This window comes from Chiloscyllium plagiosum, unplaced genomic scaffold, assembly GCF_037043375.1.
Source record: "Chiloscyllium plagiosum isolate Xiang-an unplaced genomic scaffold, Cpla_swu_hap1 HiC_scaffold_26, whole genome shotgun sequence".
NCBI lineage: Eukaryota > Metazoa > Chordata > Chondrichthyes > Orectolobiformes > Hemiscylliidae > Chiloscyllium > Chiloscyllium plagiosum.
Window position 1 is genome coordinate 9,379,787 of NW_028270164.1, and position 22,568 is coordinate 9,402,354.

The following is a 22,568-nucleotide window of genomic DNA, read 5'->3' on the forward strand; positions in this document are numbered from 1 at the left end:
ACACCCCCTCCTTCTGTCTTTCACATCCCCTCCTTCTGTCTTTCACATCCCCTCCTTCTGTCTGTCACATCCCCTCCTTCTGTCTTTCACATTCCATCCTTCTCTCTTTCACATCCCCTACTTCTGTCTGTCACATCTCCTTCTCTCTTTCACATCCCCTCCTTCTCTCATTCACATCTCCTCCTTCTCTTGTTCACATCCCCTCCTTCTGTCTTTCTCATCCTCTCCTTCTCTCTTTCACATCTCCTCCTTCTGTCTTTCACATCCCCTCCTTCTGTCTGTCACATCCCCTCCTTCTGTCTTTCACATCCCCTCCTTCTGTCTGTCACATCCCCTCCTTCTGTCTTTCACATTCCCTCCTTCTCTCTTTCACATCCCCTCCTTCTGTCTGTCACATCCCCTCCTTCTGTCTTTCACATCCCCTCCTTCTGTCTTTCACATCCCCTCCTTCTGTCTTTCACATTCCCTCCTTCTCTCTTTCACATCCCCTCCTTCTGTCTGTCACATCCCCTTCTTCTGTCTGTCACATTCCCTCCTTCTGTCTTTCACATCCCCTCCATCTGTCTGTCACATCCCCTCCTTCTCTCATTCACATCCCCTCCTTCTCTCATTCACATCTCCTACTTCTCTCTTTCACATCCTCTCCTTCTTTCTGTCACATCCCCTCCTACTCTCTTTGACATCCCTTCCTTATGTCTTTCACATCCCCTCCTTTTCTCTTTCACATCCCTTCCTACTCACTTTCACATCGTCTCCTTTTCTCGTTCACATCCCCTCCTTCTCTCTTACACATCCCCTCCTTCTGTCTGTCACATCCCCTCCTTCTCTCATTCACATCCCCTCCTTCTCTCATTCACATCTACTACTCACTTTCACATCCCCTCCTTCTGTCTGTCACATCCCCTCCTTCTCTCATTCACATCCCCTCCTTCTCTCATTCACATCTCCTACTCACTTTCACATCCCCTCCTTCTGTCTTTCTCATCCTCTCCTTCTCTCTTTCACATCCCCTCCTTCTGTCTTTCACATCCCCTCCTTCCCTCATTCACATCCCCTCCTTCTGTCTGTCACATCCCCTCCTTCTCTCGTTCACATCCTCTCCTTCTCTCATTCACATCTCCTACTTATCTCTTTCACATCCCCTCCTTCTGTCTTTCACATCCTCTCCTTCCCTCTTTCACATCCCCTCCTTCTGTCTGTCACATCCTCTCCTTCTCTCATTCACATCTCCTACTTATCTCTTTCACATCCCCTCCTTCTGTCTTTCACATTCTCTCCTTCTCTCTTTCACATCCCCTCCTTCTCTCTGTCACATCTCTTTCTTCTGTCTGTCACATGCCCTCCTTCTGTCGTTCACATCTCCTCCTTCTGGCTGTCACATTCCCTCCTTCCGTCTTTCACATCTCCTCCTTCTGTCTTTCACATCCCCTCCTTCTCTCTTTCACATGCCCTCCTTCTCTCGTTCACATGCGCTCCTTCTGTCGTTCACATCTCCTCCTTCTGGCTGTCACATTCCCTCCTTCCGTCTTTCACATCTCCTCCTTCTGTCTTTCACATCCCCTCCTTCTCTCTTTCACACGCCCTCCTTCTCTCGTTCACATCCCCTCCTTCTGTCTTTCACATCCTCTCCTTCTCTCTTTCACATCCCCTCCTTCTCTCTGTCACATCTCTTTCTTCTGTCTGTCACATGCCTTCCTTCTGTCGTTCACATCTCCTCCTTCTGACTGTCACATTCCCTCCTTCCGTCTTTCACATCTCCTCCTTCTGTCTTTCACATCCCCTCCTTCTCTCTTTCACATGCCCTCCTTCTCTCGTTCACATGCGCTCCTTCTGTCGTTCACATCTCCTCCTTCTGGCTGTCACATTCCCTCCTTCCGTCTTTCACATCTCCTCCTTCTGTCTTTCACATCCCCTCCTTCTCTCTTTCACACGCCCTCCTTCTCTCGTTCACATCTCCTCCTTCTGGATGTCACATTCCTCCTTCTGTCTGTCACATCCCCTCCTTCTGTCTGTCCCATCCCCTCCTTCTGTCTTTCACATTCCCTCCTTCTGTCTTTCACATCCCCTCCTCTCGTTCACATTCCCTCCTTCTGTCACATTCCCTCCTTCTGTCTGTCACATCCCCTCCTTCTGTCTGTCACATCTCCTCCTTCTGTCTGTCACATCTCCTCCTTCTGTCTGTCACATCCTCTCCTTCTCTCTTTCACATCCCCTCCTTCTGTCTTTCACATCCCCTCCTTCTGTCTTTCACATCCCCTCCTTCTGTCTGTCACATCCCCTCCTTCTGTCTTTCACATTCCATCCTTCTCTCTTTCACATCCCCTACTTCTGTCTGTCACATCTCCTTCTCTCTTTTACATCCCCTCCTTCTCTCGTTCACATCTCCTCCTTCTCTTGTTCACATCCCCTCCTTCTGTCTTTCTCATCCTCTCCTTCTCTCTTTCACATCTCCTCCTTCTGTCTTTCACATCCCCTCCTTCTGTCTGTCACATCCCCTCCTTATGTCTTTCACATCCCCTCCTTTTCTCTTTCATATCCCTTCCTACTCTCTTTCACATCGTCTCCTTTTCTCGTTCACATCCCCTCCTTCTCTCTTACACATCCCCTCCTTCTGTCTGTCACATCCCCTCCTTCTCTCATTCACATCCCCTCCTTCTCTCATTCACATCTCCTACTCACTTTCACATCCCCTCCTTCTGTCTTTCTCATCCTCTCCTTCTCTCTTTCACATCCCCTCCTTCTGTCTTTCACATCCCCTCCTTCCCTCATTCACATCCCCTCCTTCTGTCTGTCACATCCCCTCCTTCTCTCGTTCACATCCTCTCCTTCTCTCATTCACATCTCCTACTTATCTCTTTCACATCCCCTCCTTCTGTCTTTCACATCCTCTCCTTCCCTCTTTCACATCCCCTCCTTCTGTCTGTCACCTCCCCTCCTTCTCTCGTTCACATCCTCTCCTTCTCTCATTCACATCCTCTCCTTCTCTCTTTCACATCCCCTCCTTCTGTCTTTCACATCCCCTCCTTCTGTCTTTCACATCCCCTCCTTCTGTCTGTCACATCCCCTCCTTCTGTCTTTCACATTCCATCCTTCTCTCTTTCACATCCCCTACTTCTGTCTGTCACATCTCCTTCTCTCTTTCACATCCCCTCCTTCTCTCGTTCACATCCGCTCCTTCTGTCTTTCATATCCCCTCCTTCTCTCTTTCACATCTCCTCCTTCTCTCGTTCACATCCTCTCCTTCTCTCATTCACATCCTCTCCTTCTCTCTTTCTCATCCTGTCCTTCTCTCTTTCACATCTCCTCCTTCTGTCTTTCACATCCCCTCCTTCTGTCTGTCACATCCCCTCCTTCTCTCTTTCACATGCCCTCCTTCTGTCTGTCACATCCCCTCCTTCTGTCTTTCACATTCCCTCCTTCTCTCTTTCACATCCCCTCCTTCTGTCTGTCACATCCCCTCCTTCTGTCTTTCACATCCCCTCCTTCTGTCTGTCACATCCCCTCCTTCTGTCTGTCACATCCCCTCCTTCTCTCATTCACATCTCCTACTTCTCTCTTTCACATCCCCTCCTTCTCTCTTTCACATCCTCCCCTTCCCTCTTTCACAGCTCCGCCTACTCTCTTTCACATCCCCTCCTACTCTCTTTGAAATCCCCTCCTTATGTCTTTCACATCCCCTCCTTCTCTGTTTCACATCTCTTCCTTCCCTCTTTCACATCTCCTCCTTCTGTCTGTCACATGCCCTCCTTCTGTCTGTCACATGCCCTCCTTCTCTCTTTCACATCTCCTCCGTCCGTCTTTCACATCCCCTCCTTCTCTCTTTCACATCTCCTCCGTCCGTCTTTCACACACCCTCCTTCACCCTTTCACATCATCTCCTTCTCTCATTTCACAACCCCTCCTTCTTTCTTTCACAATACCTCCTTCTCTCTTTCACACCCCCTCCTTCTCTCTTTCACATCTGCTCGTTCTCTCTTTCACATCCCCTCCTTCTCTCTGTCACATCCCCTCCTTCTCTCTTACACATCCCTACCTCCTCTCTTTCAAATTCCCACCTTCACCCTTTCCCATCTCCTCCTTCTGTCTGTCACATCGGCTCCTTCTCTCTTTCACATCCCCTCCTCTCTGTCACATCTCCTTCTTTTGTCTGTCACATTGCCTCCTTCTCTCTTTCACATCCCCTCCTCTCTTACACATCCCCACCTCCTCTCTTTCACAATCCCACCTTCACCGTTTCCCATCTCCTCCTTCTGTCTGTCACATCCCCTCCTTCTGTCTGTCACATCCCCTCCTTCTCTCTTTCACATCCCCTCCTTCTCTCTTACACATCCCCACCTCCTCTCTTTCACATTCCCACCTTCACCCTTTCCCATTTCCTCCTTCTGAGTTTCACATCTCCTCCTTCTGTCTTTCACATCCCCTCCTTCTCTCTTTCACATCCCCTCTTTCTCTCGTTCACATCCCCTCCTTCTGTCTGTCACATTCCCTCCTTCTGTCTGTCACATCCCCTCCTTCTGTCTGTCACATCCCCTCCTTCTGTCTTTCACATCCCCTCCTTCTCACTTTCACATCCCCTCTTTCTGTCTGTCACATCTCCTCCTTCTGTCTGTCACATCCCCTCCTTCTCTCTTTCACATCCCCTCCTCTCTTTCACATCCCCTCCTTCTGTCTGTCACATTCCCTCCTTCTGTCTGTCACATCCTCTCCTTCTCTCTTTCACATCCCCTCCTCTCTTTCACATCCCCTCCTACTGTCTTTCACATTCCCTCCTTCTGTCTGTCACATCCCCTCCTTCTGTCTGTCACATCCCCTCATTCTGTCTTTCACATCCCCTCCTTCTCTCTTTCACATTCCCTCCTTCTCTCTTTCACATCCCCTCCTTCTGTCTGTCACATCCCCTCCTTCTGTCTTTCACAACCCCTCCTTCTGTCTTTCACATCCCCTCCTTCTGTCTGTCACATCCCCTCCTTCTGTCTTTCACATTCCCTCCTTCTCTCTTTCACATCCCCTCCTTCTGTCTGTCACATCCCCTTCTTCTGTCTGTCACATCCCCTCCTTCTGTCTTTCACATCCCCTCCTTGTGTCTGTCACATCCCCTCCTTCTCTCATTCACATCCCCTCCTTCTCTCATTCACATCTCCTACTTCTCTCTTTCACATCCTCTCCTTCTTTCTGTCACATCCCCTCCTACTCTCTTTGACATCCCTTCCTTATGTCTTTCACATCCCCTCCTTTTCTCTTTCACATCCCTTCCTACTCTCTTTCACATCGTCTCCTTTTCTCGTTCACATCCCCTCCTTCTCTCTTACACATCCCCTCCTTCTGTCTGTCACATCCCCTCCTTCTCTCATTCACATCCCCTCCTTCTCTCATTCATATCTCCTACTCACTTTCACATCCCCTCCTTCTGTCTTTCTCATCCTCTCCTTCTCTCTTTCACATCCCCTCCTTCTGTCTTTCACATCCCCTCCTTCCCTCATTCACATCCCCTCCTTCTGTCTGTCACATCCCCTCCTTCTCTCGTTCACATCCTCTCCTTCTCTCATTCACATCCCCTCCTTCTCTCGTTCACATCCGCTCCTTCTGTCTTTCATATCCCCTCCTTCTCTCTTTCACATCTCCTCCTTCTCTCGTTCACTTCCTCTCCTTCTCTCATTCACATCCTCTCCTTCTCTCTTTCTCATCCTCTCCTTCTCTCTTTCACATCTCCTCCTTCTGTCTTTCACATCCCCTCCTTCTGTCTGTCACATCCCCTCCTTCTGTCTTTCACATTCCCTCCTTCTCTCTTTCACATCCCCTCCTTCTGTCTGTCACATCCCCTCCTTCTGTCTTTCACATCCCCTCCTTCTGTCTGTCACATCCCCTCCTTCTGTCTGTCACATCCCCTCCTTCTCTCATTCACATCTCCTACTTCTCTCTTTCACATCCCCTCCTTCTCTCTTTCACATCCTCCCCTTCCCTCTTTCACAGCTCCGCCTACTCTCTTTCACATCCCCTCCTACTCTCTTTGAAATCCCCTCCTTATGTCTTTCACATCCCCTCCTTCTCTGTTTCACATCTCTTCCTTCCCTCTTTCACATCTCCTCCTTCTGTCTGTCACATGCCCTCCTTCTGTCTGTCACATCCCCTCCTTCTCTCTTTCACATCTCCTCCGTCCGTCTTTCACATCCCCTCCTTCTCTCTTTCACATCTCCTCCGTCCGTCTTTCACACACCCTCCTTCACCCTTTCACATCATCTCCTTCTCTCATTTCACAACCCCTCCTTCTTTCTTTCACAATACCTCCTTCTCTCTTTCACACCCCCTCCTTCTCTCTTTCACATCTGCTCGTTCTCTCTTTCACATCCCCTCCTTCTCTCTGTCACATCCCCTCCTTCTCTCTTACACATCCCTACCTCCTCTCTTTCAAATTCCCACCTTCACCCTTTCCCATCTCCTCCTTCTGTCTGTCACATCGGCTCCTTCTCTCTTTCACATCCCCTCCTCTCTGTCACATCTCCTTCTTTTGTCTGTCACATTGCCTCCTTCTCTCTTTCACATCCCCTCCTCTCTTACACATCCCCACCTCCTCTCTTTCACAATCCCACCTTCACCGTTTCCCATCTCCTCCTTCTGTCTGTCACATCCCCTCCTTCTGTCTGTCACATCCCCTCCTTCTCTCTTTCACATCCCCTCCTTCTCTCTTACACATCCCCACCTCCTCTCTTTCACATTCCCACCTTCACCCTTTCCCATTTCCTCCTTCTGAGTTTCACATCTCCTCCTTCTGTCTTTCACATCCCCTCCTTCTCTCTTTCACATCCCCTCTTTCTCTCGTTCACATCCCCTCCTTCTGTCTGTCACATTCCCTCCTTCTGTCTGTCACATCCCCTCCTTCTGTCTGTCACATCCCCTCCTTCTGTCTTTCACATCCCCTCCTTCTCACTTTCACATCCCCTCTTTCTGTCTGTCACATCTCCTCCTTCTGTCTGTCACATCCCCTCCTTCTCTCTTTCACATCCCCTCCTCTCTTTCACATCCCCTCCTTCTGTCTTTCACATTCCCTCCTTCTGTCTGTCACATCCCCTCCTTCTCTCTTTCACATCCCCTCCTCTCTTTCACATCCCCTCCTTCTCTCGTTCACATTCCCTCCTTCTGTCTGTCACATTCCCTCCTTCTCTCTTTCACATCCCCTCCTCTCTTTCACATCCCCTCCTTCTGTCTTTCACATTCCCTCCTTCTGTCTGTCACATCCCCTCCTTCTCTCTTTCACATCCCCTCCTTCTGTCTGTCACATCCCCTCCTTCTCTCTTTCACATCCCCTCCTTCTCTCGTTCACATCCCCTCCTCTCTTTCACATCCCCTCCTTCTGTCTTTCACATTCCCTCCTTCTGTCTGTCACATCTCCTCCTTCTCTCTTTCACATCCCCTCCTCTCGTTCACATCCCCTCCTTCTGTCTGTCACATTCCCTCCTTCTGTCTGTCACATCCCCTCCTTCTGTCTGTCACATCCCCTCCTTATGTCTGTCACATCCCCTCATTCTGTCTTTCACATTCCCTCCTTCTCTCTTTCACATCCCCTCCTTCTCTCTGTCACATCTTCATCTTCTGTCTGTCACATCCCCTCCTTCTCTCTTTCACTTCGCCTCCTTCTCTCTGTCACATCCTCTCCTTCTCTCTAACACATCCCCACCTCCTTTCTTTCACATTCCCACCTTCACCCTTTCCCATCTCCTCCTTCTCTCTGTCACATCCCCTCCTTCTCTCTTTCACTTCCCCTCCTTCTCTCTGTCACATCTCTTTCTTCTGTCTGTCACATGCCCTCCTTCTGTCGTTCACATCTCCTCCTTCTGGCTGTCACATTCCCTCCTTCCGTCTTTCACATCTCCTCCTTCTGTCTTTCACATCCCCTCCTTCTCTCTTTCACATGCCCTCCTTCTCTCGTTCACATCTCCTCCTTCTGGATGTCACATTCCCTCCTTCTGTCTGTCACATCCCCTCCTTCTGTCTGTCACATCTCCTCCTTCTGTCTGTCACATCCTCTCCTTCTCTCTTTCACATCCCCTCCTTCTGTCTTTCACATTCCATCCTTCTCTCTTTCACATCCCCTACTTCTGTCTGTCACATCTCCTTCTCTCTTTCACATCCCCTCCTTCTCTCGTTCACATCTCCTCCTTCTCTTGTTCACAACCCCTCCTTCTGTCTTTCTCATCCTCTCCTTCTCTCTTTCACATCTCCTCCTTCTGTCTTTCACATCCCCTCCTTCTGTCTGTCACATCCCCTCCTTCTGTCTTTCACATCCCCTCCTTCTGTCTGTCACATCCCCTCCTTCTGTCTTTCCCATTCCCTCCTTCTCTCTTTCACATCCCCTCCTTCTGTCTGTCACATCCCCTCCTTCTGTCTTTCACATCCTCTCCTTCTGTCTTTCACATCTCCTCCTTCTGTCTTTCACATCCCCTCCTTCTGTCTGTCACATCCCCTCCTTCTGTCTTTCACATTCCCTCCTTCTCTCTTTCACATCCCCTCCTTCTGTCTGTCACATCCCCTCCTTCTGTCTTTCACATCCCCTCCTTCTGTCTTTCACATGCCCTCCTTCTGTCTGTCACATCCCCTCCTTCTGTCTTTCACATTGCCTCCTTCTCTCTTTCACATCCCCTCCTTCTGTCTGTCACATCCCCTTCTTCTGTCTGTCACATCCCCTCCTTCTGTCTTTCACATCCCCTCCTTCTGTCTGTCACATCCCCTCCTTCTCTCATTCACATCCCCTCCTTCTCTCATTCACATCTCCTACTTCTCTCTTTCACATCCTCTCCTTCTTTCTGTCACATCCCCTCCTACTCTCTTTGACATCCCTTCCTTATGTCTTTCACATCCCCTCCTTTTCTCTTTCACATCCCTTCCTACTCTCTTTCACATCGTCTCCTTTTCTCATTCACATCCCCTCCTTCTCTCTTACACATCCCCTCCTTCTGTCTGTCACATCCCCTCCTTCTCTCATTCACATCCCCTCCTTCTCTCATTCACATCTACTACTCACTTTCACATCCCCTCCTTCTGTCTTTCTCATCCTCTCCTTCTCTCTTTCACATCCCCTCCTTCTGTCTTTCACATCCCCTCCTTCCCTCATTCACATCCCCTCCTTCTGTCTGTCACATCCCCTCCTTCTCTCGTTCACATCCTCTCCTTCTCTCATTCACATCTCCTACTTATCTCTTTCACATCCCCTCCTTCTGTCTTTCACATCCTCTCCTTCCCTCTTTTACATCTCCTACTCTCTTTCACATCCCCTACCTCTCTCTGTCACATCCCCTCCTACTCTCTTTGACATCCCCTCCTTATGTCTTTCACATCCCCTCCTTCTCTCGTTCACATCCCCTCCTCTCTTTCACATCTCCTCCTTCTCTCTTTCACATCCCTTCCTTCTCTCTTTCACATCTCCTCCTTCTCTCTTTCACATCTCCTCCTTCTGTCTGTCACATGCCCTCCTTCTCTCTTTCACATCTCTTCCATCCGTCTTTCACACTCCCTCCTTCACCCTTTCACATCATCTCCTTCTCTCGTTTCACATCCCCTCCTTCTTTCTTTCACATTCCCTCCTTCTCTCTTTCACACCCCCTCCTTCTCTCTTTCACATCTGCTCGTTCTCTCTTTCACATCCCCTCCTTCTCTCTGTCACATCCCCTCCTTCTCTCTTACACATCCCTACTTCCTCTCTTTCAAATTCCCACCTTCACCCTTTCCCATCTCCTCCTTCTCTCTGTCACATCGGCTCCTTCTCTCTTTCACATCCCCTCCTTCTCTCTGTCACATCTCCTTCTTCTGTCTGTCACATCCCCTCCTTCTCTCTTTCACGTCCCCTCCTTCTCTCTTACACATCCCCACCTCCTCTCTTTCACATTCCCACCTTCACCCTTTCCCATCTCCTCTTTCTGTCTTTCACATCTCCTCCTTCTGTCTTTCACATCCCCTCCTTCTCTCTTTCACATCCCCTCCTTCTCTCGTTCACATCCCCTCCTTCTGTGTGTCCCATTCCCTCCTTCTGTCTGTCACATCCCCTCCATCTCTCGTTCACATCCCCTCCTTCTGTCTTTCACATCTCCTCCTTCTCTCTTTCACATCCCCTCCTTCTGTCTGTCACATCTCCTCCTTCTGTCTGTCACATCCCCTCCTTCTCTCTTACACATCCCCTCCTTCTCTCGTTCACATCCCCTCCTTCTCTCGTTCACATCCCCTCCTCTCTTTCACATCCCCTCCTTCTCTCTTTCACATCCCCTCCTTCTCTCTTTCACATCGCCTCCTTCTTTCTGTCACATCCTCTCCTTCTCTCTTACACATCCCCACCTCCTCTCTTTCACATTCCCACCTTCACCCTTTCCCATCTCCTCCTTCTCTCTGTCACATCCTCTCCTTCTCTCTTTCACATCCCCTCCTTCTCTCTGTCACATCTCTTTCTTCTGTCTGTCACATCCCCTCCTTCTGTCTTTCACATCTCCTCCTTCTGGCTGTCACATTCCCTCCTTCTGTCTTTCACATCTCCTCCTTCTGTCTTTCACATCCCCTCCTTCTCTCTTTCACATCCCCTCCTTCTCTCTTTATCACATCCCCTCCTTCTCTCTTTCACATCCCCTCCTTCTCTCATTCACATCCCCTCAGTCTCTCTTTCTTATCTCCTCCTTCTCTCTTTCACACCCCTTCCAGTCTTTCACATCCCCTCCTTCTCTCTTTCACATCCCTCCTTCTATCTGTTACATCCCCTCCTTCTCTCTTTCACATCTCCTCCAGTAGCCTGTCACATGACCACTCCCCTTGACTTTGAACCACTAACTCTCTGTCACTTCATCCTCCCCGTCCTCCACAGACATCTGCTTTTCTGTTCTTTTTCCATCTTTCAGGAGCCATGGAACCCACATAATATCCCTGAGCACATTTTGCACTAGAAAAAAATAATATTGACATGAAATGTAAATATTAATTGTAATTAAAACCTGGAATTAAGTTCAGTGGAATAACTCATAGACTACTGCAAAAAAATCAATTGCATTACATTCTATACAATGTCAAATTTGAGCAGTTTGTAATCGTTTTCTGCAAATTTTTCAAACTAAATAAAGTTTAGTAAACAATGATTAAAATGCTTGAGGGATAGGTTTTCATGCATTTGGAAAGGCCAGGACTGATTCGGAATTATTGACATGGCTTCATTCATGGGGAATCGCCTCTCACTGATTTGATTGAGTTTTTCGAAGAAGTAACGAAGAGGATTGATGAGGGTGGAGCAGCGGATGTTGTGTACAAGGACTTCAGCTCGACACTCAACAAATGGCAGAGTGGTTAGCAACGTTTTATCACATGGAATCCAGGGAGAGCTGGACATTTTGATACAAAATTAGATTGAAAATAGGAGACAGAAGATGGTCGTGCAGGGTTGTTTTTCAGACTGGAGGCCTGTGACCAATGGTGTGCCACAAGGATCGGTGCTGGGTCCACTGCTTTTTGTCATTTACATAAATGATTTGGATGTGAACAGAGGAGGTATAGTTAGCAAGTTTGCAGATGACACCAAGATTGGTGGTGTAGTGGATAGTGAGGTGGTTATCTCAGAGTATAATGGGACCTTGATCATGTGGGTCAATAGGCCGAGGAATGGCAGATAGAATTTAATTTAGATAAATGTGAGGTGTTGCATTTTGGTAAGACAAATTACTTAATGTTAGGGTCCTGGGAAGTGTTGGCAAACACAAAAATGTTGGGGTGCAGGTTCATAGTTCCTTGAAAGTGGAGCTCCAGCGTAGATAAGGTAATGAAGAAAGTGTTTGGTATGCTTGTCGTTATTGGTCAGTGCATTGAACATAAGAGTTATAGCGTCATGGCGAGGCTGTACAGGACATTGGTGAGGCCACTTTTGGCATACTGCATTCAGTTCTGGTGTCCCGGCTATAGGAAAGAGGGTGTTAAACCTGAAAAGGTTCAGAAAAGATTTAGAAGGATGCTGGCAGGGTTGGAAAGCTTGAGCTATAAGGGAGAAGCTGAACAGGCTGGAGCTATTTTTCCTGGGACTTTGGAGGCTGAGGGGTAACCTTATAGAGGTTTATAAAATCATGTGGGGCACGGATAGGCAGAAGTCAATCTCCCATGGTAGGGGAGTCCAAACTCTGAAGGCATAGGTTTAAGGTGAGAGGGGAAAGATTTAAAAGGGACCTGAGGGGTAATGTTTTCATGCACAGGGTAGTGCACGTATAGAATGAACTGCAAGAGGAAGTGGTGGAGGCTGATACAATTACAGCATTTAAAAGGCATCTGGATGGGTACATGAACTGGATGGGTTTAGAGGAATGTGGGCCAAATGCTGGTGAATGGAACTAGATTAACTGATGATAACCGGTTGGAATGGACAAGTTGGACCAAAGGTTCTGTTTCCATGCTGTACATCTCTATGACTCTAATTGGCTTAACATAGCACTCTGTTTTAGGACAATTGGAATGAGCAAAAAATTTTGTCCCTGCCAATAATGGCCACAGCCAAGCAAGGCACAATGAAAAGAACATGAAAGGTTACACCAAAAAATAAATCACACATTTCACATTCTACAACACACAATATAGTAACGAACATTAACCAGCTTGGTCCTCTTTAGCAAAAGGAGGTTATTCAGCTCATTGTGCCTTCTCCAGCTCCTCAAAACAGCATCATTTCCTCGTGCCAATCTTGTGTTTTCTTCCCCATTTCGTTGCACCTACAGTATCAGAGGATCATGCCTAAAGCTGGGGGTTGGAGTTGAAATAACTCCACAGAGGCCATATGCCGACACCAAATCACACTTTCTTCACAGGTGGAGAAGCCTTGACACTGATCCAGTTCCTTCAGAGCCAGCTCTCAGAGTGAACAGGATGTCTGACACTCCTGTTTATATCTGTCAGCCAGGGTTCCCTAATTGGATCAAATTAACAGCCCCAAACAGGGAACTCATATTCTATGAAGTCCACCTGGCTGACCTCGTTACAGTAACTACAGGAGTACATGGAGAAAACTAATGTGAATATTTGGATTGCAAGGAGTTCCGCTGGGTTTGTAGAAAGATGTGTAGGTGACATTTGGAAAAGCTTCTTCTTTGTATCATTGTGAGGGAGATGGTACCATAGTGGTAACATTAAGGGTTAGTAATCCCAAGACCCAGACCATGGGCTGGTGGTACAGGTTCAAATCCCGCCAGCGAAGCAGACAGATCATAAAATCATAGAATCTCTACAGTGTGGAAACTGGCCATTTGGCCCAACAAGTCCACACCAACCCTCTGAAGAGTAACCCACCCCCTACCCTATGACTCTATGACTAATGCACCTAACCTACACATCCCTGAACACTATGGACAATTTGATATGGCCAATTCACCTGACCTGCACATCTTTGGATTGTTGAAGGAAACCAGTGCACCCAGAGGAAACCCACGCAGACACAGGGAGAATGTGCAAATTCCACACAGACTGTTGCCCGAAGCTGGAATCGAACTTGGGTCCCTGGCACTGTGAAGCAGCAGTGCTAACCACCATGCCACCCATAAATTATTAAAGGTATTAAATTCAATGACCACATTTGGAATATAAAGGTCAGCTCAGTAATGGGGTCACACCCTGGCTACAATCATTAATCATTAATGCCCTCGAGGGAAGGGAATCTGCCTTGGTTTCAGAAACACAGTAATGTGGTTGACCTTTAATAGTCTTCTAAAGTAACCCAACAATCCATTTGGTTCAAAGGTAAACAGGAATGGGCAACAAATATTGGCTTTGCATGTCCCGTGAAAGAATCAAGGCGGGGAGAAATGGCTTACCATCAGCTGAATAGGTGAAATTGATCTCTAACACTGGCCCCACCCCCTTCAGCAGAACGATGTGTATATCCATGTTCCGAGGTGGTGAGAGAGGCCAACTATCATGGTACTTGGGCAGACAGTCGCCTGATGAAATAAAGAAAAAACTGTGAGACAGAAGTGGTCGATCCTCGCTCACGTGTAAACCCTCCATGTTGCCTAGACTAGGCTTGGATTCCAAAAAGTTTAGAAGATTATAGTGCGATTGAATTATGAGGTTCAAAACAAACATTAGAAGGGGGCATAATTTAAAAATTAGAGCCAGGATTAGAATTGCAACTCTTCACACAAAAATGTAACGAGGTCAAGAACTCTCTCCCTCAAAAAGGCTGTTGAAGTTTGATAACGAATCGATCAAAAATGTCAAAACTGAGCATCTTGGGTTTTGGTTGGATCAGGATAATAAGTAATATTAATTGATTGATTTATTCTTGTTATATGTACCGAGATACAGTGAAAAATGTTGCTTTGTGTGCTGTATCGGTACATCATACCATACAAAGTGTATCAGGGTAATGAAACAGAGTGTAGAATACAGTGTTACAGCCATAGAGATGGTTCAGAGAGACAGAGAGATCAGAGTTAACATTTGAGAGATCTGCTCAAAAATCTGATAACAGCAGGGGAGAAGCTGCTCTTGAATCTGTTCGGATGTGTATTCAAACTTCTGTACCTACTGTCCGATGGAAGAGGGTGGTAGACAGTGTAACTGGGGTGAGAGGGGTCTTTGATTATCTTAGTTGCTTTTCCGAGTTAAGGTTCAATCATGATGTAAGTGAATGACAGAACAGCCTCAAGAGAATGAACGGCCTCTTTCTATTTCCTACTTCGCTATGAATGTCACTCAGAAATTTGGGCTAATGTCACATTAAAGGACAGAGACTCTGATTGTACAGCCAGGTTTCTGTACTCCAGCTTCTAAAGGAGCACTGTTCTCTATTTATCTGAGAGAAATTAAGTCACTTTCCAGACACTCCATCGCCTCCTTTTGTGGTGAAACACATTTCTTAGGAGTTGCTTGATTTTGCTTGTTTTCCCTTTCTGTTGAATATTTTTAAAATGTTAAAAAAAGACTCACATTTGTGTTGCATTTTTCACAACTGCTGGACATCTCAAAGCACTTTACAGTCAAGTAAATCCTTTTGTATATAGTGCAATGTAGGAAATGTAGCATCCAATTTGTATTCCCACAGCAAACTTCATCAAACAACGCTGAGCTAATGACCAGTTATCTATTGTTGTGATGTTGATTGGTCAATACCTATTGGGCAAGATACATAGAGTCATAGAGTCATAGAGATGTACAGCATGGAAACAGAGCCTTCGGTCCAACCCTGGGATAACATTCCTGTTCTTCTTCAAAATAGTCTCCAGGGATCTCTTACAGCAACCTGAGCAGGCAGATGGGACTTTGGTTCATATTTCTACTGCAGAACTCAACTGGAATATTAGCCTTGATGTTCAAGTTAGAACCAAGGCCATCAATTAACCTTCTCTGATCACGCATTCTGCTCTCTGGTCAGTTTGCTGATATACTCCAACTATGCCGAGAGGACTGTCAACTTGGCGGAAGAAATTTTTTGGTCTACCTGAAAATTGTTGATGTTTAAGGGCAATCCTCAAGGGCAAGTTCGTTCTCTAAGGGCTTTCAGCCATAGTACACTGTGGGGCTGGAATCCGTGGAATTCCTCGGAGTGTATGCCTTATGTGGAATGTACATTGAAACAAACAAAATAGACACAGGAGTAGGCCATTTGGCCCTTTGAGGCTGCTCTGCCATTCAACATGAACATGGTTGACCAGCCAACTCAGTGCCCCATTCCCACTTTCTCTCCAGTCCCATATTCCCACATTCTCTCCAGTGCCCAGTTATCACTTTCTCTCTGGTCCTCCATTCCCAATATCTCTCCAGTATCCTACTTCCACATTCTCTCCAGTCCCATATTCCCATATTTTCTCTGGTACCCCGTTCCCACTTTCTCTCTAGTCTTCCATTCCCAATTTCTCTCCAGTATCCAGTTCCCACTTTCTTTGACCTCTTGAGCCCCAAGACCTAAGTCTAACTCCTTCTTGAATTCAATGTTTTGGCCTCAATTGCTTTCTGTGGCAGAGCCTTCCACAGGCTCCCCACAGATATTTCTCCTCTTCTCAGTCCTAAATGGTCTACTCTGTATCCTTAGGCTATGACACTTGGATCTGGACTCCTCAGCCATTGGGAACATCTTTCCTGTGTTTACTTTGTCTCATCCTGTTCGAATTTTATTGATTTCTATGAGATCCCTCCTCATTCTTCGAAACTCCCGTGAGTATAATTGTAACTGATTAAGTTTTTCTATTATTCAGTCCTGCCATCCCAGGAATCAATCTGATAAACCTTTGTTGCATTCCCTCCATTATCAGAACATCTATCCTCAGATAAGGAGATCAAAACTGCACACAATACTCTGGCTGTGGTCTCACCAAGGCCCTGTACAATTGCAATAAGACTTCCCTGCTCCTGTACTCGAATGCTTTTGCAATAGAGGCCAGTATACCATTTGGGAGAGAGAGAGAGGACTGCAGATGCTGAGATCGGAGTCAAAACGTGTGGTGCAAAAGCACAGCCGGTCAGGCAGCATCTGAGGAGCATGAGAGTCAACATTTCGAGCATAAGCTCTTCATCAGGAACTTTCACTGCCTGCTCAACCAGCTGATTCACAATGTGAACAGGAACAGCATTGAGACTGTAATCAGGCATCTCAGAGTAAAATATGGTACGTGGAGAAATGTTTATTTCTATGGCACTATTTGAAATGTTTTGCTCTAGGGTACGTTACCTGATATGGAATATACATTTTAAGCATTATGACTAATAGAATTGTAATGAGACAGCTCAGAGTGGAACATGCTATATGGCGACAGGTTGAATTTTGATGCACTTCCTGTAACTTTAAAGTTGAAATGTTTTGTCTTGTAATTGTACAAATTTATGAATAAAATATATTTCTTGGAAAAAAATATTTTTCAAGGAAAGAAAATGAATGTTACTTTGGCTATCAGAGCTGCCTGGGGAGTTCCTGCTCCTGAATATTTGTCAATTACTGTCACTGGAAAGCATTAGGGAAGGACAGAATCAGATCTGGCTGTAGATTCCAATAGACATTGGCACTCACTGTTACTTTCAGTCACTTCAGGAAATCCCAAGCCACACTGAAACAAACACATTTGAAATGTGGCCACCGTTGTAAAGGAGATAATTGTGGCAAATGACCACAGAAATAAAGTGATGCAGTTTTCGTCTTGATGTTGCATTAACTGAGCAAGAGGTTCTGGAAAGTGGATAATTGGTCTACCTACCTTTGGGGTCCATGATGAGGAGGTGTCAGTGTAGGACTGGGGTGGACAAAGTTAAAAAATCACACAACACCAGGTTATAGTCCAACAGGTTTATTTGGAAGCACTAGCTTTCAGAGCGACACCCTTTCATCAGGTAACTGTGGTAGCTCCTGATAAAGGAGCAGTGCTCCAAAAGCTAGTGCTTCCAAATAAACCTGTTGGACTATACCCTGGTGTTGTGTGATTTTTAACTTTCCTTTTGGGGTGATTAACAGGAGCAGCAGCCAGTGCTATACAGTGGAACCCCGTTCCCCACTAGAACAGGCAATAGGAGATTGGCACCTACTTTTACACCTCTCCCTATTCACTACAATTGAAGTGTGAATGTGAGGTAATGTAAAATAGCTGACAAATCTCTCACTGGCTTTTCTACCAAGTCAGAATGAGAAGTGGATGAGAATTTATGTGCGCAGGTGTGTATTCTTCAAGCTCAATGTTCTCCTTGGTGACAGAGCAATGAAGGATTAACTCCATATTATTTTAATCGAGAAAAGAAAGGGTAAATAAGCTCAGTACCCACCTTTAATAACACGGCAGGGAAGATTCTGTAAAGACACAAAGGACAAACTGCACATTAGATCTATTAGAACTCACAGTTTTCCATTTATTCCAAACTATATCTATCAGTCACAGTTTTACCTATTGGCTAGGGTGTGGAACTTGAGCAACACAATGTTGAAAGCACAAAATATGTTTACTTGCTCAAGAGGTATGGGTGTCACCGGCTGACTCAGCATTTATTGCACATGCCTAGTTTCCCTTGAGTGTTTTAGAATTTACAAATAGAAAAGACTTGCATTTATATAGCACCTTTCTTGCCCAACAGATGTCTCAAGGTTCTTTATAGCCAACGAATCAAATACACTGCTATAATGGAGGGAACACAGCAGCTGATGAGCTGGTCGGGAAGGTAAGTGATTGTTATTTAAGAACGTGTAGTGTCTCCCACCCTCCCTCCTCCTCTAACCTAAAATAAAGGACTCAGTCGGCTGAACAGGTAAGCTTCTTAGTGTTCTTGTTTTGGAGACTAAGTGCAGAGTTATGGCAGCGCAGGCAGTGGAATGTTCCTCCTGCAGGATGTTTGAGGTAGGGGTGACCACCGATGCTCCTGCCGACTTCATCTGCAGGAAGTGCAGTCAGATCCTGCTCCTCACAGACCGCGTTAGGGAACTGGAGCTGGAGTTGGATGAACTGAGGATTATTCGAGAGGCCTGGAGGGTGATAGATAGAAGCTACAGGGACATAGTTACGCCAGAGAACAGAGGTAGTTGGGTAACAGTTAGAGGTGGGAAGGGGAGGAAGCAGGCAGTGCGGGGATCCCCTGTGGTCGTTCCCCTCAACAATAAGTATACCGCTTTGGATACTGTTGGGGGGGACGGCCGAGCAGGGGTAAGCTGCAGTGACCGGGTCTCTGGCACGAGGTCCGGCTCTGAGGCTCAGAAGGGAAAGGGGGAGAGGAGGACAGCGCTAGTTATAGGAGACTCTCTAGTTAGAGGGACGGACAGGCGGTTCTGTGGACATGGGCGAGACTCTAGGTTGGTTTGTTGCCTCCCGGGTGCCAGGGTCCGAGATGTCTCGGACCGTGTCTTCAGAATCCTTAAGGGGGAGGGTGTGCAGCCAGAAGTCGTGGTGCACGTTGGCACCAACGACATAGGTAGGAAGAGGGGTGGGGAGGTCATTCAAGAGCTCAGGGAGTTAGGCTGGAAGCTAAAAGCTAGGACGGACAGAGTCGCCATCTCTGGGTTGTTGCCGGTGCCACGTGACAGTGAGGCAAGGAATAGGGAGAGAGTGCAGTTGAACACGTGGCTGCAAGGATGGTGTAGGAGGGAGGGCTTCAGGTATTTGGACAATTGGACTGCATTCTGGGGAAGGTGGGACCTGTACAAGCAGGACGGGTTGCACCTGAACCAGAAGGGCACCAATATCCTGGGAGGTAGGTTTGCTAGCACTCTTCGGGGAGGTTTAAACTAATTTGGCAGGGGGATGGGATCCAGGCTTGTAGTCCAGCAAGTAGGTTAGGCTGTTTTTCAGGATGTCCAAGAATGTAGGGATGCTGTGGAGAAGGTAGCACTGACAGGGAATACTTGCGGACACAGAGATGGGTTCAAGTGGGTATACTTCAACGCAAGGAGTATCAGAAATAAGGTGGATGAACTTAAGGCGTGGATCGGTACTTGGGACTACAATGTTGTGGCCATCATGGAAACGTGAATAGAAGAGAGACAGGAATGGTTGTTGGAGGTTCCTGGTTACAGATCTTTCAGGAAGATTAGGGAGGGTGGTAAAAAAGGAGGGCATGTGGCGTTGCTAATTGGAAATGGTATAATGGCTGCAGAAAGGCAGTTCGAGGGGGATCTGCCTTTGGAGGTAGTATGGGCTGAAGTCAGAAATAGGAAAGGAGCAGACACCTTGTTGGGTGTTTACTATAGGCCCCCCAATAGCAGCAGAGATGTGGAGAAACAGATTGGGAAACAAATTTTGGAAAGGTGCAGAAGCCACAGGGTAGTAGTCATGGGCGATTTCAACTTCCCAAATATTGATTGGAAGCTCTTTAGACCAAGTAGATTGGATGGGGTGGTGTTTGTGCAGTGTGTCCAGGAAGCTTTTCTAACTCAGTATATAGATTGTCCGACCAGAGGGGAGGCCATATTGAATTTGGTACTTGGTAACGAACTGGGACAAGTGATGGGCTTGTTAGTGGGTGAGCATTTTGGTGATGGTGACCACAGTTCTGTGACTTTCACCTTGGTTATGGAGAGAGATAGGTACGTGCAACAGGGTAGGTTTTACAACTGGGGGAAGAGTAAATACAATGCTGCAAGACAGGATCTGAGGAGCATAAGTTGGGAGCATAGGCTGTCAGGGAAGGATGTCGTTGAAATGTGGAACTTTTTCAAGGAACAGATATGACGTGTCCTTGATATGTATGTACCTGTTAGGCAGGAAAGAAATGGTCGTGAGAGGGAACCTTGGTTGACGAGGGAGGTTGAATGTCTTGTAAAGAGGAAGAAGGGGGCTCACATAAGGTTGAGGAAACAGGGTTCAGGCAGAGCAGTGGAGGGATACAAGATAGCCAGAAGGGACCTGAAGAAAGAGATGACGAGAGCTAAGAGAGGGCATGAAAAATCTTTGGCGGGTAGGATCAAGGCTAACCCCAAGGCCTTTTATGCGTATGTGAGAAACGTGAGAATGACGAGAACGAGGATAGGTAGTGGGAGACTGTGTATTGAGTCGGAAGAGATAGGAGAGATCTTGAATGAGTATCTTTCTTCAGTATTTACAAATGAGAGGGACCGTATTGTTGAAGAGGAGAGTATGAAACGGACTGGTAAGCTAGAGGAGATACTTGTTAGGAAGGAAGATGTGTTGGGCATTTTGAAAAACTTGAGGATAGACAAGTCCCCCGGGCCTGACGGGATATATCCTAGGATTATGTGGGAAGCATGAGAGAAAATTGCAGAGCCGTTGGCAATGATCTTTTCGTCTTTACTGTCAACAGGGGTGGTACCAGGGAACTGGAGAGTGGCGAATGTTGTGCCCCTGTTCAAAAAAGGGAATAGGGATAACCCTGGGAATTACAGGCCAGTTAGTTTTACTTCGGTGGTAGGCAAAGTAATGGAAAGAGTACTGAGGGATAGGATTTATGAGTATCTGGAAAGACACTGCTTGATTAGGGGCAGCCAGCACGGATTTGTGAAGGGTAGGTCTTGCCTTACAAGTCTTATTGAATTCTTTGAGGAGGTGACCAAGCATGTGGATGAGGGTAGAGCAGTGGATGTAGTGTACATGGATTTTAGTAAGGCTTTTGATAAGGTTCGACGTTTCGGGCACAGGCCCATCCTGAAGAAGGGCCTGTGCCCGAAACGTCGAATCTCCTGTTCCCTGGATGCTGCCTGACCTGCTGTGCTGTTCCAGCAATAAAGTTTCAACTTTGATCTCCAGCATCTGCAGACCTCACTTTCTCCTTTTGATAAGGTTCCCCATGGTAGGCTAATGCGAAAAGTCAGGAGGCATGGGATAGAGGGAAATTTGGCCAGTTGGATAGAGAACTGGCTAACCGGTCGAAGTCAGAGAGTGGTGGTAGATGGTAAATATTCAACCTGGAGCCCAGTTACAAGTGGAGTTCTGCAGGGATCAGTTCTGGGTCCTCTGCTGTTTGTAATTTTTATTAATGACTTGGAAGAGGGAGTCGAAGGGTGGGTCAGTAAATTTGCATATGATATGAAGATTGGTGGAGTTGTGGATAGTGAGGAGGGCTGATGTCGGCTGCAAAGGGACTTAGATATGATGCAGAGCTGGGCTGAGGAGTGGCAGATGGAGTTCAACCCTGTCAAGTGTGAGGTTGTCCATTTTGGAAGGACAAATAAGAATGCGGAATACAGGGTTAACGGTAGGGTTCTTAGTAAGGTGGAGGAGCAGAGGGATCTTGGGGTCTATGTTCATAGCTCTTTGAAAGTTGCCACTCAGGTGGATAGAGCTTGTAAGAAGGCCTATGGTGTATTAGCGTTCATTAGCAGAGGGATTGAATTCAAGAGTTGTGAGGTGATGTTGCAGCTGTACAGGACCTTGGTTAGGCCACATTTGGAGTACTGTGTGCAGTTCTGGTCGCCTCACTTTAGGAAAGATGTGGAAGCTTTGGAGAGGGTGCAGAGGAGATTTACCAGGATGTTGCCTGGAATGGAGAATAGGTCGTACGAGGATAGGTTGAGAGTGCTAGGCCTTTTCTTATTGCAACGGCGGAGGATGAGGGGTGACTTGATAGAGGTTTATAAGATAATCAGGGGAATAGTTAGAGTAGACAGTCAGAGACTTTTTCCCCGGGTACAACAGAGTGTTACAAGGGGACATAAATTTAAGGTGAAGGGTGGAAGGTATAGGGGAGATGTCAGGGGTAGGTTCTTTACCTAGAGAGTGGGGGGGGCATGGAGTGCGCTGCCTGTGGGAGTGGCAGAGTCAGAATCATTGATGACCTTTAAGCGGCAATTGGATAGGTACATGGATGGGTGCTTAAGCTAGGACAAATGTTCGGCACAACATCGTGGGCCGAAGGGCCTGTTCTGTGCTGTATTGTTCTATGTTCTATGTAGCAAGCTCCCACAAACAGCATGATGATAATGCCCAGATAATCCACTGCCTTTCTTGGAAATGCCATCATAGGAGTTTGTTTCGGCCATTAGCGATCCTTAGCTAACCCTGAGAAGGTGGTAGTGAGCTGCCTTCTTGAACCGCTGCAGTCCATATACTGGAAATGCCCATTGTGCTGCACAAGGGAGTTCAGGATGGTGAGTGGCATTCCTGATGAAGGGCTTATGCCCAAAAAGTCGATTCTCCTGCTCCTTGGATGCT

The 22,568-nt window shown here is 46.9% G+C and overlaps 1 pseudogene across 1 annotated transcript in view; it reads right to left on the reverse strand.

Annotated features, from left to right (window-relative positions):
* Positions 1–22,568, reverse strand: part of LOC148145077 (uncharacterized) — a 132,601-nt pseudogene that overhangs the window by 105,012 nt on the left and 5,021 nt on the right. Inside the window, exons 2-3 of the transcript XR_015750890.1 lie at positions 17,743–17,767; positions 13,809–13,934 (exon numbers count right to left, since the gene is read on the reverse strand). The product of XR_015750890.1 is annotated as an uncharacterized LOC148145077 (transcript). The remainder of the gene's footprint in view (positions 1–13,808; positions 13,935–17,742; positions 17,768–22,568) is intronic.